Here is a 15,499-nt window from a genome sequence, read left to right on the forward strand (position 1 = left end):
TTGGGCTCCGGAAACCCAAGGGAAAAAAGGGCTAGGTGAGCCAAATGGTAAAACCAATGTTGGGCCTTGCTGGAGGAGTTTTATTCAAAGCGAACTGTCAAGGGGGTCCCATAAATCACCCAACCGCGTAAGGAACGCAGAATCTGGGAATATAACACCGGTATGACGGAAACTAAGGCGGCAAGAGTGGAACAAAACACCAGGCATAAGGCCGAGTCTTCCACCCTTTACCAAGTATATAGATGCATTAATAATATAAGAGATATTGTGATATCCCAACATAATCCTGTCCACCATGGAGCAATCTTCAACTTCACCTGCAACTAGCAACACTATAAGAGGGCTAAGCAAAGCGGTAACATAGCCAAGCAACGGTTTGCTAGGAAGGGTGTCAAAGGTTAGAGGTTCATGGCAATTTGGGAGGCTTGAAGAGTAAATGATAGGTAGCGTAGCATAGCGATAGAACGAAGCAACTAGCATAGCAATGATAGTAGTGAGATCCAGGGTAGCGGTCATCTTGCCTGAAATCCCGCTAGGAAGAAGAACGAGTCCATGAAGAAGACGAACGGGAGTAGTCGAACGAATCCTCACAATCGCAACATTACCGGAACTAAGAAGCAACACCGGAAAGAAAGAAACAACATGGTAAATGCACAAGCATAAACATGGCATGATGCACAAACAAGTATGGTGCATGTCCGGTTTAAAAGCATGGCAAAGTGCAACAAACAATACTACAAGTTAAGTGGAGCTCAATATGCAACGAGTTGCATATTGACGAAACACCACATCAGTTATTTAGTTCTCTCTCGTTTAGGTACACAACAATATTAAATGGTGTTAAACATGGCAAGAGGTGGAACAAAAGTAATCTAACTATTTAGGCAAGTTTAAATGAGGCCGGAATAACAAACAACAATTCCGAAAAATCCCCATATGCATATTTTAGATTCGGTGCTGTTCTGCCCTAAACCATATTTTATAGTTGATAAACAGGAAAATGAAGTGCAACATGTTAATCTATGCATTTTTCCACCCCAAATACATATAAAGTTTATTTAAAACAGAGTTACGGTTATTTAGTTATGAAATAAATCATTTTAGCATGGCATTTGAGCAAATTTAAACAAACAGCATTTTAAACATTTTTTAACATGGATGAAAGTGGAGTATTATTAATCTACACAAAATTCTAAGCATTTTGCATGTTTAAATCATTTTAATCTGATGCACGGTTGTTGAGTTATTAAATGCATGAAGTGCAAGGGGGTTTCTGCAAATCTGTTAATTCGCTGTATAAATAGATAAATTCGCAAGCGAGAAAAAAAATGTGCACGGGCCGAATCTGACGAGGCCAAGTGTACAGGAGAGGGCTGGAGGGGGGCTGCTCACCCATGGGCCAAGCCCAGTCGGTGGAGAGGGGAAGCAGGAGGCTGGAAATGGGTGCGCGGAGCTGGGCCTCGCGGGCGAAGGGAGCTGGGCCCGTGCGGCTGTGAGCCAGCTGACGCTCGCGGTCAACGGGGACTGGATCGAGCGGAAGTGCTCTGCTCGTGTTTGTGGAGGAAGCAGAGGGACACGGGGCGCTTGCCACAGGTCGACGGTGCGGGGCGAGGAACGGCAGTGCGGCGGCGGGATGCGAGCTTGGCAGGGGCGCGGACGAGGGCCCTTTCCGGCCGGATCCAAGGCGGAGCAACCGGATTTGAGGAGGACGTGGCCAGGGCGTCAGGCGGAGCTAGTACCTGAAGAAAATGGTGGCGCGGCAGTTTCAGAGAGGAGAAGACTTGATAGAAGAAGAGGGGCACGGGGAGAAGGAAGGAAGAGGTCAGCCTGGTGGTGGTGCTCCGGTGGCGCCGAACTCCGGCGAGGCGAGCTGCAGGAGGAGAGCACGGGAGGGGCTCCTGGAGAAGGCGGAGAGGGACGGCAGCCTGTTGGCTTCGTTGTTGATGGCGTTTGGGCGCCCCGGTGAGCTGCGACTCGTTGCCGACAGCGACGTGAACGGAGGAGAGGCTCGGGCAAGAGGCTGCTGCCTCGGATCGATCCACATCAAGCGGGGCCAGGGGCTGAAGCGGTCGCCTCGTCTCTGCTCCAACGAAACAGAGGACCGGCGCGGCGAGGAACTTGCAGCGGCGGGCGCGGTGAGGAGCTCGGGCAGGGAGGTAGATCTAGGAGGGGATGGATTTGGGTTGGCTGGTGTTGAACGAGGGAGGATTTTGGATCAGGGAGGATGAGGCTGGGTGTGTGTGGGCGGTTGCGAGGTGGAGAGCAGCGGCTAGATCGCTGGTGATCCCGAGGAAGATGCGGCGGCGGCGGCGCGAGGGACAAACGTCCTAGATTTTAGGGTTAGTTTAGATTTGGTATGAAGTTGGTCTATATATAGGGAAAGGGGGGTTTAGGATAGATTTGGACCCTCCAATTAAATCGGACGGTCAAGAATAAATAGGTAGGGAGTCCAAATAAGAAAACGAAGATATTTTATAGATATTTGGAGATGATCCGGACCCATTGGTCATGACAACCCGGGTCGGGTCCGGGAGAAGTGTCGGACACGCGCGAGGGGTTTGAGTAAAAAGTAGAGGGGTCAAATGGCCAGACAAGAGGGAATCGAAAACCCGGTTAGACTCGGATCGGTCAACGAAGGCAAGGGGGAAACGCGGCAACTACGAACGACTACGAGTTTAAAACATGACGGCAACGGAGTGCCGATGCAATGCGAATGATGCGATGATGAAATGCAAGACATGAACAAAATGCAAAACAAAAAAAACAAAAACCCAACCACGGATGAAAATAACATATCGCATCTCCGGAATAGGCAAGAGTTGGAGTTACGAATATGGAAAGTTGTATCCGGGGCGTTACAACACTCCACCACTATGAGAGGATCTCATCCCGAGATCTAGGATGGCACCGGAGGGAAAAGGAAGAGGAAGATAAGAGGTAAACTAAGTTGCTTCTTTGACAAACGAGTGAAACCAATGAACCTTGAGAGGTTGAAAAGTTGAAAGAAGAACACGACAGAGTTGAACAAAATTGGTAGCACTCCGATAGAAAAGAGAAACAAGGAACATCATGTGAACCTTGGAGTTGCAAAGCTATGAATGACGATCACAATGGACAAGAGGGAATTGAAATCACTCTAGTTGAAACGAGATAAATAAGGAACAATGAATATCAAATTCGGACAACACTCTGGTTTAAAAGAGATGCAAGACTTGATAAGATGAAAAGAACTTGAAGAGATGACACAACACTCCGGTTAAATGGATAAGCATGGAAAGAACACGATCCTCAATTCGAGATGATGAGTGAAGAGAGCAACATCACAATGCCTCCGGAACGAAAGAATAGAAGCTAGATTGTTGGGATAAAGGGACGGAGAAGAAAATGAAATCTTCTGCCACAAATGAACTTGGAAAGCATCCTTGCAAGAAGGTTAAAACGTAGTTGTTGGAAAACCAACAACAAAAAGAATAAACTTGTAGTGGGCTTATGGAAACATCTCAACAGTTGAGGTGAAATTCTGCCACTAACGAAAAACAATTGCTTGTTTGAGATCAACGAAGAGATGAAAAACCTCTTTCACCGAGAAGGATATGGAGAAAGCTTGGATCAATGATAAGCACCACAAATAGCAACATTCCTTAGGGAAGGCTTTAGGTGAAATCTATACCAAGATAACTCCAACAAAGAGATTGATGGATTTAAAATACCTCATTCTTAACAACAAGTGAATCACGAAGCATGAATGGAAATTGTCAAGAATGATATAACACCACCTCAAAAGATAAGGTAGAAATAATTGCACTTTGGAATGCAAGAAGAAGAATACTTGAACGCCTCAAAACAAAACATGTGTTGAGCACCATGTTTATTTTAGAGTATAGCTTGGCGAGTCATAACTTCAAGAGAAGTCTTGAAGAACAATTGAAGAATGAACAGAATCCTTGACGAACCATCATGTAGAGCCTCCATGAAGAACTCCGGTAATAAAAGGATGATAGAAAGGAAGAGAAGTTGAAAGAACAAGGTGAAGCCTTGCAATGATTTAGATGGAGCTTTGCGATGATATAACCAAGAAAACTTGGAACTCCGGAAATAAAAGAATTGAATCACCTCGAGGAAATAAGAATAAGATTTATTGTATGCTTATCCTTCATCAAATTCAATTGACGACAAGTAATGGATTTGGCACACTACTTATTCTCGTAGAAAGGATTAAAAGAGATATAGCGCAAACTTGAGAAGGTATTGATGGAACCACCAGTGGAATTGAAACAACGAAAGAAAGAATGAATTGATACGATAACGAAGGAAGAGATATCTTGAATGAACCACCGTAAGAATTGAAAATGAACGTAGCAAGGCACAATTCACCGGGAAGAATTGGAAAATGAATGAATATACTTGAGGGGATTTAAATACATGAGAACAAAGGAATCATGAACTGATTAGAGGGTATTTGAAGGATTCACCGGTAAGATTTGGAGAACGATAGCTAAAAGCTGAGAATGAATAAACCCGAAATGATGGCCTTCGTAGGAATAAAATGGAAAGAACTCATGAAATGCTTCGGATGGGTGAAAAGAATTCTCACAATCTAAAACAATTATGAGAGGATGGCATCAAGCTTGAACCATGAATCTATGGAAGAACGGGTAAGGATTTAAGAGGAACTCTTCTTCGGTCTTCAAAATCCGAGAATGACGACGAGAAACACCACCATGAATTGTTGAGACACTCCGGAATGAAAATTAGAAAGGTTGACCCAACGACGAAAGAATTTGAAAGATCTTGCAGAAAGACATTTGACTGATGATAATTCATTCTTACATCAAACTTCGAAACGAATTTGGGAATGGCTCCGGGAAAATTAGAAGAGTCAGGTAAGATCCTGGAAAAAGACCTGTGGGTTATCTTTGCCAATAAATCATGCACCATGCCTACACCCTCTCTGCCAAATTTCAGACCCTTTGGAGTTGTTTTGGTTGGGTTCAAAAATGGCTCAAGTTTGAATTAAATTCAAACTTGGATTATTTTTCTACCTCTAAAAAATTGCCAAGTCAATTTATTCAAATCCTGCATAAAACCAGGAGTTCGGATACATGTTCATATCTCTCGTATTCCTTCCCAAAACCCCTGGCCTTTTTCTCTTAAAATCTATTTGTTTTGTTTATTTGGATAAACAGAAGCTTTAAGAGAAGGAAGTGGTTTACCTGGAGCCCAGCCGCGGCCCGGTATTAGCAGCGCAGCAGCAGCCCAGCGCCAGCTCCCAGCCTCCTTCACTCACCCTCCCGTGGTAATCCACGCTGGACACCCACGCCGGGCCCGCCTGCCAGTCTCCCGTCACCCTCCTTTTTCTTCCACCTCACGCCTCCCCTCTCTCACAGTAACTTTGCAACCGAGGCGAACATGGCCACCGTGGCCGCGCGCCCGCACCATCCACACCTTCCAGCCCTCCTATAAGACCACCCCGCTCCCTCACCTAGGGTTTACCTCTTCCACCCTTGCCGCCGCTAGCCTCTCCCTTCCCCTGCTCCTTCTTCTTCGTCAGAACAGAGCACCGAGAGGAGAGAAAGAAATCATCGATGTCCGTCGTTGCCCCCGCGGCCGGCATACCTCAAGTCTCCTCTCCGGCATGTTCTCCGTCGCCCTGTAGACTTCCTCTACCGATCCGCGCCCATAGATGGACGGGATCCTCTACACGGCGACCCCGACGTTCGTCTTCTTCTTCACGGGACAAAGAACACCCCGGCTGATCAGCCAGCTCGGTCGCCGACCGAAGCCCCGCAGGTCACCGCGTGCCGCCTGCTTCTCCCTTTTCTTTTTCCCTCTTCCTCCCTGGCTCTTCCTCACGCTGCTCTCTCTATCTCTTGTCCTCACAGCACCGTCAGGGACGTCATGGAGCGTTGCCGCCATCGCCCTGTAGCTCGAGTTTGAGCTTTGCCTCCAGTCGCCTGCTCAATCCCCTGCCTCGACCATGCCCGGGTGTGCGCAAGGGCCGCAAGGCCAGTGGCGCCCAGCTTCTTCCGCTTCCGCAGCCAGCCAAGTTTCATCATCGCCATGGCCGCCGGCCTCTTTGTTTCCCCGCTGTGAGAAAATTCCTTCGTATCAGAAGCTTTGTTCCTTTCTAGATCCATTATGGCATGTTGTGGTTATTTTAACTTGCCACTACGTTCTAGCACAATCAGATCAGCTAGCCTATTGGTTACTTGCTTGTGCACATAACCAAGTGGTTTGGGTTCGAGTCCCAGGTGCCTCAATTTTTGCTCTGTTTTCCCTTTACTGTTTGCATACACACTCAGCGCTCACTCGGGCCAAGTCCTCCTGGGCCGCTGTAGGTTGCTGCAATCCGGCCCGTACATATATTTTTCTAGTCTGTGCATTTTAGCATTTTCCAATGCATTCTCATTTACTGAAATGCCACTGTTTTGCATTGTTGATAACTAAAGATCCATGAACCCAAATAAAATATGTCATATATGCAGCTTGCTCAGTTTTTCATGTACTTTCATTATGTGCAACTTTCATCCAATTAACCGTTAATTTCTTAGATGGCATTGTTAAAATGGTTTATTTCATATCTAATTAACCGTAGCTCCGATTTTAATAAACTTTATATGTAAATGGGGTGGAAAATGCCTAGTTTAATGTGGTACACTTTGTTTTATTGTTTAACAATATTAAAATATGGTTTAGGGCAGAACAATACCAAATCTAAAATATGCACATGAGGATTTTTCGGAATTGTTGTTTGTTGTTTCCGGCCTCATTTAAACTTGCCTAAATAGTTAGTTTACTTATGTTCCACCTCTTGCCATGTTTACAACATTTAATATTGTTGCGTACCTAAACGAGAGCGAACTAAATAACTCGAACGTGGTGTTTTGTCAATATGCAACTCGTTGCATATTGAGCTCCACTTAATTTGTAGTATTGTGTGTTGCAGTTTGCCATGCCATGCCTCATTAAACCGGACATGCATCATACTTGTTTGTGCATCATGTCATGTTTATGCTTGTGCATTTACCATGTTGTTTGTTTCTTTCCGGTGTTGCTTCTTTGTTCCGGTAATGTTGCGATTGTGGGGATTCGTTCGTCTATGCTTGATTCATCTTCGTGGCTTCATCTTCTTCATGGAATCGTTCTTCTTCCTAGCGGGATTTCAGACAAGATAACCGTTTCCCTGGATCTCACTACTATCATTGCTATGCTAGTTGCTTCGTTCTATCACTATGCTGCGCTACCTATCACTTGTTCCTCAAGCCTCCCAATTTGCCATGTCAGCCTCTAACCTTTTTCACCCTTCCTAGCATAACCATTGCTTGGCTATGTTACCGCTTTGCTCAGCCCCTCTTATAGCGTTGCTAGTTGCAGGTGAAGTTGAAGATTTCCCCATGATGGACAGGATTATGATTGGGATATCACAATATCTCTTATATTATTAATGCATCTATATACTTGGTAAAGGGTGGAAGGCTCGGCCTTATGCCTGGTGTTTTGTTCCACTCTTGCCGCCCTAGTTTCCGTCACACCGGTGTTATGTTCCCGGATTTTGTGTGCCTTACGCGGTTGGGTGATTTATGGGACCCCCTTGACAGTTCGCTTTGAATAAAACTCCTCCAGCAAGGCCCAACATTGGTTTTACCATTTGCTTCACCTAGCCCTTTTTTCCCTTGGGTTTCCGGAGCCCGAGGGTCATCTTTATTTTAGCCCCCCCGGGCCAATGCTTGTCTAAGTGTTGGTCTAAACCGAGCGATGTCCGGCGCCCCCTGGGCAACCAGGGTCTATGCCAACCCGTCGTCTTGCTCATCCGGTGTGCCCTGAGAACGAGATATGTGCAGCTCCTATCGGGATTTGTCGGCACATCCGGGCGGCTTTGCTGGTCTTGTTTTACAATTGTCGAAATGTCTTGTAAACCGGGATTCCGAGTCTGATCGGGTCTTCCTGGGAGAAGGTATATCCTTCATTGATTGCGAGAGCTTATCATGGGCTAAGTTGGGACACCCCTGCAGGGTATAAACTTTTGAAAGCCGTGCCCGCGGTTATGCGGCAGATGGGAATTTGTTAATGTCCGATTGTAGATAACTTGACACAAGATCTAAATTAAAATGCATCAACCGTGTGCGTAGCCGTGATGGTCTCTTTTCGGCGGAGTCCAGGAAGTGAACACGGTTTCTGGGTTATGTTTGACGTAAGTAGGAGTTCAGGATCACTTCTTGATCATTGCTAGCTTCACGACCGTTCCATTTTCTTCTCTTCTCGCTCTTATTTGCGTATGTTAGGCACCATATATGCTTAGTCGCTGCTGCAACCTCACCACTTTACCCCTTCCTTTCCCTTTAAGCTTTGCTAGTCTTGATACCCATGGTAATGGGATTGCTGAGTCCTCGTGGCTCACATATTACTACAACAACAGTTGCAGGTACAGGTTATGCGATGATCATGACGCGAGAGCGATGTTTGCTTGTCTTGGAGTTCTTCTTCTGCTTCTTCTTCGATCAGGGGATAGGTTCCAGGTCGGTAGCCTGGGCTAGCAGGTTGGATGTCGTTTGAGTTTCTGTTTGTGTTTCATCCGTAGTCGGATGTTGATCTTATGTAAGATGATGTTTTATTCGTGTGGCATTGTATGCCTTTTGTATGTATCCCCATCTATTATGTAATGTTGATGTAATGATATCCACCTTGCAAAAGCGTTTCAATATGCGGTTCTATCCTTGGTGGGACCTTCAAGTCTCTTTAGGATAGTATCGCATATTGGGCGTGACAAGTTGGTAATCAGAGCCTCGACCGACCATAGGAGCCCCCTTGATTGTTTGCCGTTGTTGAGTCTAGAAAAAACTATTTTGAGTCTTAGGATTATATATATCGGAGAGTAGGATTCTTTTTACTCCTCAGCCCCTTCGTCTCTCTGATGAGGTCTCTTGACGTAGATGTTTTGACTTTCCTCCCCTCAAATTTCACTAAATTTTTTTTAGGATCACGCGGGTATCTTGGAATCGTTCCGATGGTTTTGTGACGAGAACATTGTTCTTGGTGCCTCCTGTCTTTTATGTGGCAGTGACCCGGGGAGTTGAGCTCCGAGGTGTTGTCGTCACAATTTTATCATTGCAGTTCTGGAATACCTGAGTTTTGCCGACATCGAAAATCTCTTTTATGCAGTTGTTGGTGAGATAACCTCGACGTCACCCAGTACTGGGGAGTTCGGGAGTATTGCCATAACTCGTATAACAGATGCTTTTTGAAGGTTGAGGTACACGATTTCCGGAGTTTTCTTGGTTATGTGTTGACGGATGGATATAGCTGGATGTAGGTATTGTTAGTTTGGGTGAGATATATTGCTTCCCCTGTATCCCCAACACCAGATTGCATAACCAAAAACTTTCGGGAGTTTTATAGGTGGGAATTCAAGTAGCTCCTAGAATATCTTTCCGACAGATGCATGATATGGGATTGGTTAAATCTCTATCATATGTATTTGTTCCGGCTTATTCTGCAAGCCTAATCCTTTGTTTTGTTTTATTTGTGGTATTCGAGTTGCTTCGAAGTCAAATGTTGAATCCATACCTTCCCTAAATGGTGTTCTCATATTTCTATGGGAGTGCTAATCCTTGTTGATCATTGAGGTTGTCATGTTAATTCTTTTCCAACCGGTGCGCTTCTCTTTGAGATGATCCCATCATTCTCCCCATCCGCAAGATCAATTCTAAGTTTTCTCAACAGTGTTTGTTTCATCCATCCCAAGTTGTCTTTGTTTTCCCCGCCCTCCCATCCTTTTTCTTCAAGGACTCAGATTTCTTAATCATGTATCCTTTTATTTGTGAGAAGTCTCTTCATTCTTTTCTTTCAATGTTCTTATCTGGTGATTTCCCATGAAGATGCTCAACAGTTTCAAGTTCATCATCCTTCATTGTTGTTTCTTCTCCGGTGGATCCATTTCAAGCTTTCCGTGTTGATCATATTCCTTTCCTCGTTCCTAATGCTTTCTCATGTCGATGCACCTCTTAATCACTCACCTCTTGCTATTCATTTGTTCTGGAGTGTTGAAGATATCTCAGAAGATTGGTGTTTCCATTCTTAATCCGTTCAAGCTATTTGGAGATTGTTATCTCATTCAAGCCATTTAATTCAACCGGTGCAATTTCTCTTTAAAATCATTTTCCAACGGTGTTTTCTTTTGAGTGGGCCCTAACCCACAGGTCTTTTCCCAGGATCTTATCTGACTCTTCTAATTTTCCCGGAGCCATTCACTAATTCTTTTCAAGTGTGACGTAAGAATGAATTTCATCAGTCAGATGTTTTCCAAGATCGATTTCAAATTATTTTTCCTTGTTGGCTCAACCTCTTTGTTTTTCATTCTCCCGGAGTATCTCCAAAAATTCAGGGTGGTTCTCGTCATCATTCTCAACATGTGAAGACCGAAGAAGTGTTTCCTCTAAATCTTGGTCCATTCTCTTGAAGATTCATGGTTCTAGCTTCATGCCATCCTCATAATTGTTTTCGATTGTGAGAATTCTTTTCACCCATCCAAAGCATTTTGTGAGTTCTTTCCATTTATTCCTACGAAGGCCGTCATTTCGGGCTTATTCATTCTCAGCCTTCAGCTCTTGTTCTCCAAATCTTACCGGTGAATCATTCAAATATCCTCTAATCAGTTCATGACCTCTTCGTTCTCATGTATCTAAATCCCCTCAAGTATCTTCATTTTTCTGGTGAATTGTGCCTTTGCTATGTTCATTTTCAATTCTTACGGTGGTTCCTTCAAGATTTCTCTCCCTTCTTTATCCTATCAATTCACTCGTTCTTTCGTTGTTTCAATCCTACCGGTGGTCGTTGAAGACCTTCCTCAAGTTCACGCTATATCTCTCTTAATCCTTTCTACGGGGATAAGTAGTATGCCAAATCCATTGCTTGTCATCAATTTAATTTGATGAAGGATAAGCATACAATAAATCTTATTCTTATTTCCTCAAGGTGATTCAATTCTTTTCTTCCAGAGATTGTTCATGATGAAGTAATTCTCGGTCCTAGTGTTCATCTTTTCTTTCTGGAGTTCTAGTTCTCTCGGTTATATCATCACGAAGCTCCATCTAAATCATTGCAAGGCTTCACCTTGTGTTTTCAACTTCTCTTTCTTTTTATCATCCTTTTATTACCGGAGTTCTTCATGGAGGCTCTACATGGTGGTTCCTCAAGGATTCTTTTCATTCTTCAATTGTTCTTCAAGATTTCTCTCGAAGCTATGATCTGCCAAGCTACACTCTAAAATAAACATGGTGCTCAACACATGTTTTGTTTTGAGGAGCTCAAGTATTCTTCATCTTGCATTCCAAAGTGCAATTCTTTCTACCTTATCTCTTGAGGTGGTGTTATGCCATTCTTGACAATTCCCTTCGTGTTTCATGATTCACAAGTTTTCAAGAATGACATATTTTAAACCCATCACTTTCTTCCTTGGAGTTATCTTGGTTTAGGTTACACCTAAAGCCTTCCCTAAGGAATGTTGCTAATTGTGGTGCTTATCAATGACCCAAGTTCTCCAGTTATCCTCTTGGTGAAAGAAGTTTCTCTTATCTTCATTGATCTCAACCAATCAATTGTTTTTGTTAGTGGCCGGTTGTCACCTCACAGTCTCGAGATGTTTTCCATAAGCCCACTACAAGCTTATTCTTTTCGTTGTTGGTTTTCCAACAACTCTGTTATAACCTTTTTGGAAGGGTGCTCTCCAAGTTCTTTTGTGGCAGAAGTTGGCATTTTCTTCTCCGTTCTGTTATTCCAATGATCTATCTTCTATTCTTTCTTCCAGAGGCATTGTGATGTTGCGATTTTCACTCTTCGTCTTGTTTTGTCAAGATCATGTTATTCTCTTTCTTATCCATTTAACTGGAGTGTTGTGTCAGCTCTTCAAGTGCTTTTCATCTTATCAAGTTTTCCTTCTTCTTTCAGTCGGAGTGCTGCCCAAATTATATCAATCTTATTCCTTCTCTATCTATTTTTAACCGGAGTGGTTTCAATATCTATCTTATCACTAAACCTCTTGGTTCTCAATGTATCCCTTGTTCCTCGTTTCTAATGGAGTGTTTTCAACTTTGTTCATCTATGTTGTTTTCTTTCTTTCACTTTGCTCACCTCTCAAGGTTCATGGTTTCACTCGTTTGTCGAAGAAGCAACTTAGTTTTACCACTTCTCTTCCTCTTCCATTTCTCTCCGGTGCCATCCTAGATCTCGGGACGAGATCCTCTCGTAGTGGTGGAGTGTTGTAACGCCCCGGATACAACTTTGCATATTCGTAACTCCAACTCTTGCCTTTTCCGGAGATGCGATATGTAATTTTCATCCGTGGTTGGGTTTTTGTTTTTTTTGTTTTTTGTTTGTTTTGCATTTTGTTCATGTCTTGCATTCAATCATCGCATCATTCGCATTGCATCGGCACTCTGTTGCCGTCATGTTTTAAACTCGTAGTCGTTCGTAGTTGCCGCGTTTCCCCCTTGCCTTCGTTGACCGATCCGAGTCTAACCGGGTTTTCGATTCCCTCTTGTCTGGCCATTTGACCCCTCTACTCTTTACTCAAACCCCTCGCGCACGTCCGAAACTTCTCCCGGACCCGACCCGGGTTGTCATGACCAATGGGTCCGGATCATCTCCAAATATCTATAAAACATCTCCATTTTCGTTTTTGGACTCCCTACCTATTTACTCTCAACCCCCCGATTTCGACCGGACGGACCGGATTAACCCCTCCCCTAATACACCGGCTATATATAAGCAGGCAAACCCTAGTCCGGGCCATCCCATCCATTCCATTCGTCCCGCCGCCGCCACTCTCTCTCAGCATCTTCCTCGGGATACATCCCGATCCACCCACCTCCTCTCCCAGGAATTCCCCGCCGGACCAATCCTGCGGCCTCTCTTCAATCCCCAACCGAAGCAGCAGCGCTTCCTTGCTCCTTCTCCCCTGCCTCTCCTCCCGCGCGCCTCGTCGGACCGGCCGCTACCGGCGACCCACGACCAGTCCGTCACCCTCACCCGCGCCCCTTCCTCCTTCCCCGTGCTTGCCTCTCTCTCTCACTGTCTCATATCGCTCCCTTTGTCTCTGTTCGTCAACAGGAGACCCATGGGCGCCCGAACAACTCGAAGCTCCCCTGCCGGTGCATCCCGCCTCCATTTCGGCGCCGAGAATGGAACCCCCGCTCTCGGATCCACGCTGGCGCCCCCAGATCTGACGACCTCGACCTCGCCAGGATCCTCTCCGCCATCACCTGCTTCCGCCTGGCCTTGCAGCTCCACCTGATGCCCTGGCCGACGGCCTCCTCAAATCCGGTTGCTCCGCCTTGGATCCAGCCGGAAAGGGCCCTCGTCCGCGCCCCTGCCAAGCTCACATCCCGCCACCGCGCTGCCGTTCCTCGCCCCGCCCCGTCGACCTGCGGCAAGCGCCCCACGTCCCTCTGCTTCCTCCACAAACACGAGCAGAACACTTCCGCTCGATCCAGTCCCCGTTGACCGCGAGCGTCGGCTGGGTCACAGCCACGCGGGCCCAGCTCCCTTCGCCCGCGAGGCCCAGCTCCGCGCACCCCCTTCCAGCCTCCTGCTTCCCCTCTCCACCGACTGGGCTTGGCCCATGGGTGAGCAGCCCCCCTCCAGCCCTCTCCTGTACACTTGGCCTAGTCAGATTCGGCCCGTGCACATTTTTTTTCTCACCTGCGAATTTATCTATTTATCCAGCGAATTAACAAATTTGCAGAAACCCCCTTGCACTTCATGTATTTAATAACTCAACAACCGTGCATCAGATTAAAATGATTCCAACATGTAAAATGGTTAGAATTTCATCTAGTTTCACATTATGCCACTTTTATCCATGTTTAAAATGTTTAAAATGTTGTTTGTTTAAATTTTCTCAAATGCCATGTTAAAATGATTTATTTCATAACTAATAACCGTAACTTTGTTTTAAATAAAATTTATATGTAAATGGGGTAGAAAAATGCCTAGTTTAACATGGTACACTTTATTTTCTTGTTTAACAACTCTAAAATTATGTAATAGGTAGAACAGTACCAAAACTAGAATATGCACATGGGGATTTTCCGGAATTGTTGTTTTGTGGTTCCGGCCTCATTTAAACTTGCTTAGATAGTTAGTTTCATTATGTTTCACCTCTTGCCATGTTTAACAACATTTAATATTGTTGTGTACCTAAACGAGAGCGAACTAAATAACTTGAATGTGGAGTTTCGTCAATATGCAACTCGTTGCATATTGAGCTCCACTTAATTTGTAGTATTGTCTGTTGCACTTTGCCATGCCATGCCTCATTAAACCGGACATGCATCATACTTGTTTGTGCATCATGCCAAGTTTATGCTTGTGCATTTACCATGTTGTATGCTTCTTTCCGGTTTGCTTCTCTCGTTAGCTTCGGTTTTGTTCCGGAGTTGTGAGGATTCGTTCGACCACGTCCGCTTGTCTTCTTCATGGATTCGTTCTTCTTCCTAGCAGGATTTCAGGCAAGATGACCGCTACCCTGGATCTCACTACTATCATTGCTATGCTAGTTGCTTCGTTCTATCGCTTTGCTACGCTACCTATCACCTGTTTATCAAGCCTCCCAGATCCACCGGAGACGAAAAATAACGAAGAATGATGAACTCAAAGCTCCATTAGTATCTTCCTGAGAATCACCGGATAAGAACATTGACGCGAAAAGAATGGAGAAACTTCACATCCATAAGATGGATACTTGATTAAGATATCTGAGTCCTTGAAGAAAAGGGTGGGAGGGCAGGGAAAACAAATACAACTTGGAATGGATGAAACAAACACCGGTGAGAAAACTTAGTGTTGATCTTGCGGATGTTGAAAATGATCGGAACCACTTGAAGAGAAGCACACCGGTAGGAAAGAATTGACATGACAATCTCGATGATCAAGAAGGATTAGTACTCCCATAGAAATATGAGAACACCGCTTGAAAGGTATGGAATCAACATTTGACTTCGAAGCAACTCGAATACCATAAATAAGAATAAAACAAAGGATTTGGCTTGCAGAATAAGCCGGAACAAATACATATGATAGAGATTTACCCAATCCCATATCATGCATCTGTCGGAAAGATATTCTAGGAGCTACTTGAATTCCCACCTATAAACTCCCGAAACTTTCTGGTTATGCAATCTGGTGTTGGGGATACAGGGGAAGCAATATATCTCACCCAAAATAACAATCCCTACATCTAGCTGTATCCATCCGTCAACACATAACCAAGAAAACTCCGGAAATCGTGTACCCCAACCTTCGAAAAGCATCCGTTATACGAGTTATGGCAATACTCCCGAACTCCCGCCCCAGTACTGGGTGGCGTCGAGGTTATCTCACCAACAACTACATAAAAGAGATTTTTGATGTCGGCAAAACTCAGGTATTCCAGAACTGCAACGATAAAATTGTGACGACAACACCTCGGAGCTCAACTCCCCGGGTCACTGCCACATAAAAGACA

At 44.8% G+C, this 15,499-nt stretch overlaps 1 pseudogene; it reads left to right on the forward strand.

Moving 5' to 3' along the window:
• LOC119350204 overlaps window positions 1-13,497 on the forward strand; it is a 29,100-nt pseudogene extending 15,603 nt beyond the window's left edge.
• Window positions 13,498-15,499: the final 2,002 nt, after the last annotated feature.

The sequence above is a fragment of the Triticum dicoccoides genome, chromosome 1B, assembly GCF_002162155.2.
Source record: "Triticum dicoccoides isolate Atlit2015 ecotype Zavitan chromosome 1B, WEW_v2.0, whole genome shotgun sequence".
NCBI lineage: Eukaryota > Viridiplantae > Streptophyta > Magnoliopsida > Poales > Poaceae > Triticum > Triticum dicoccoides.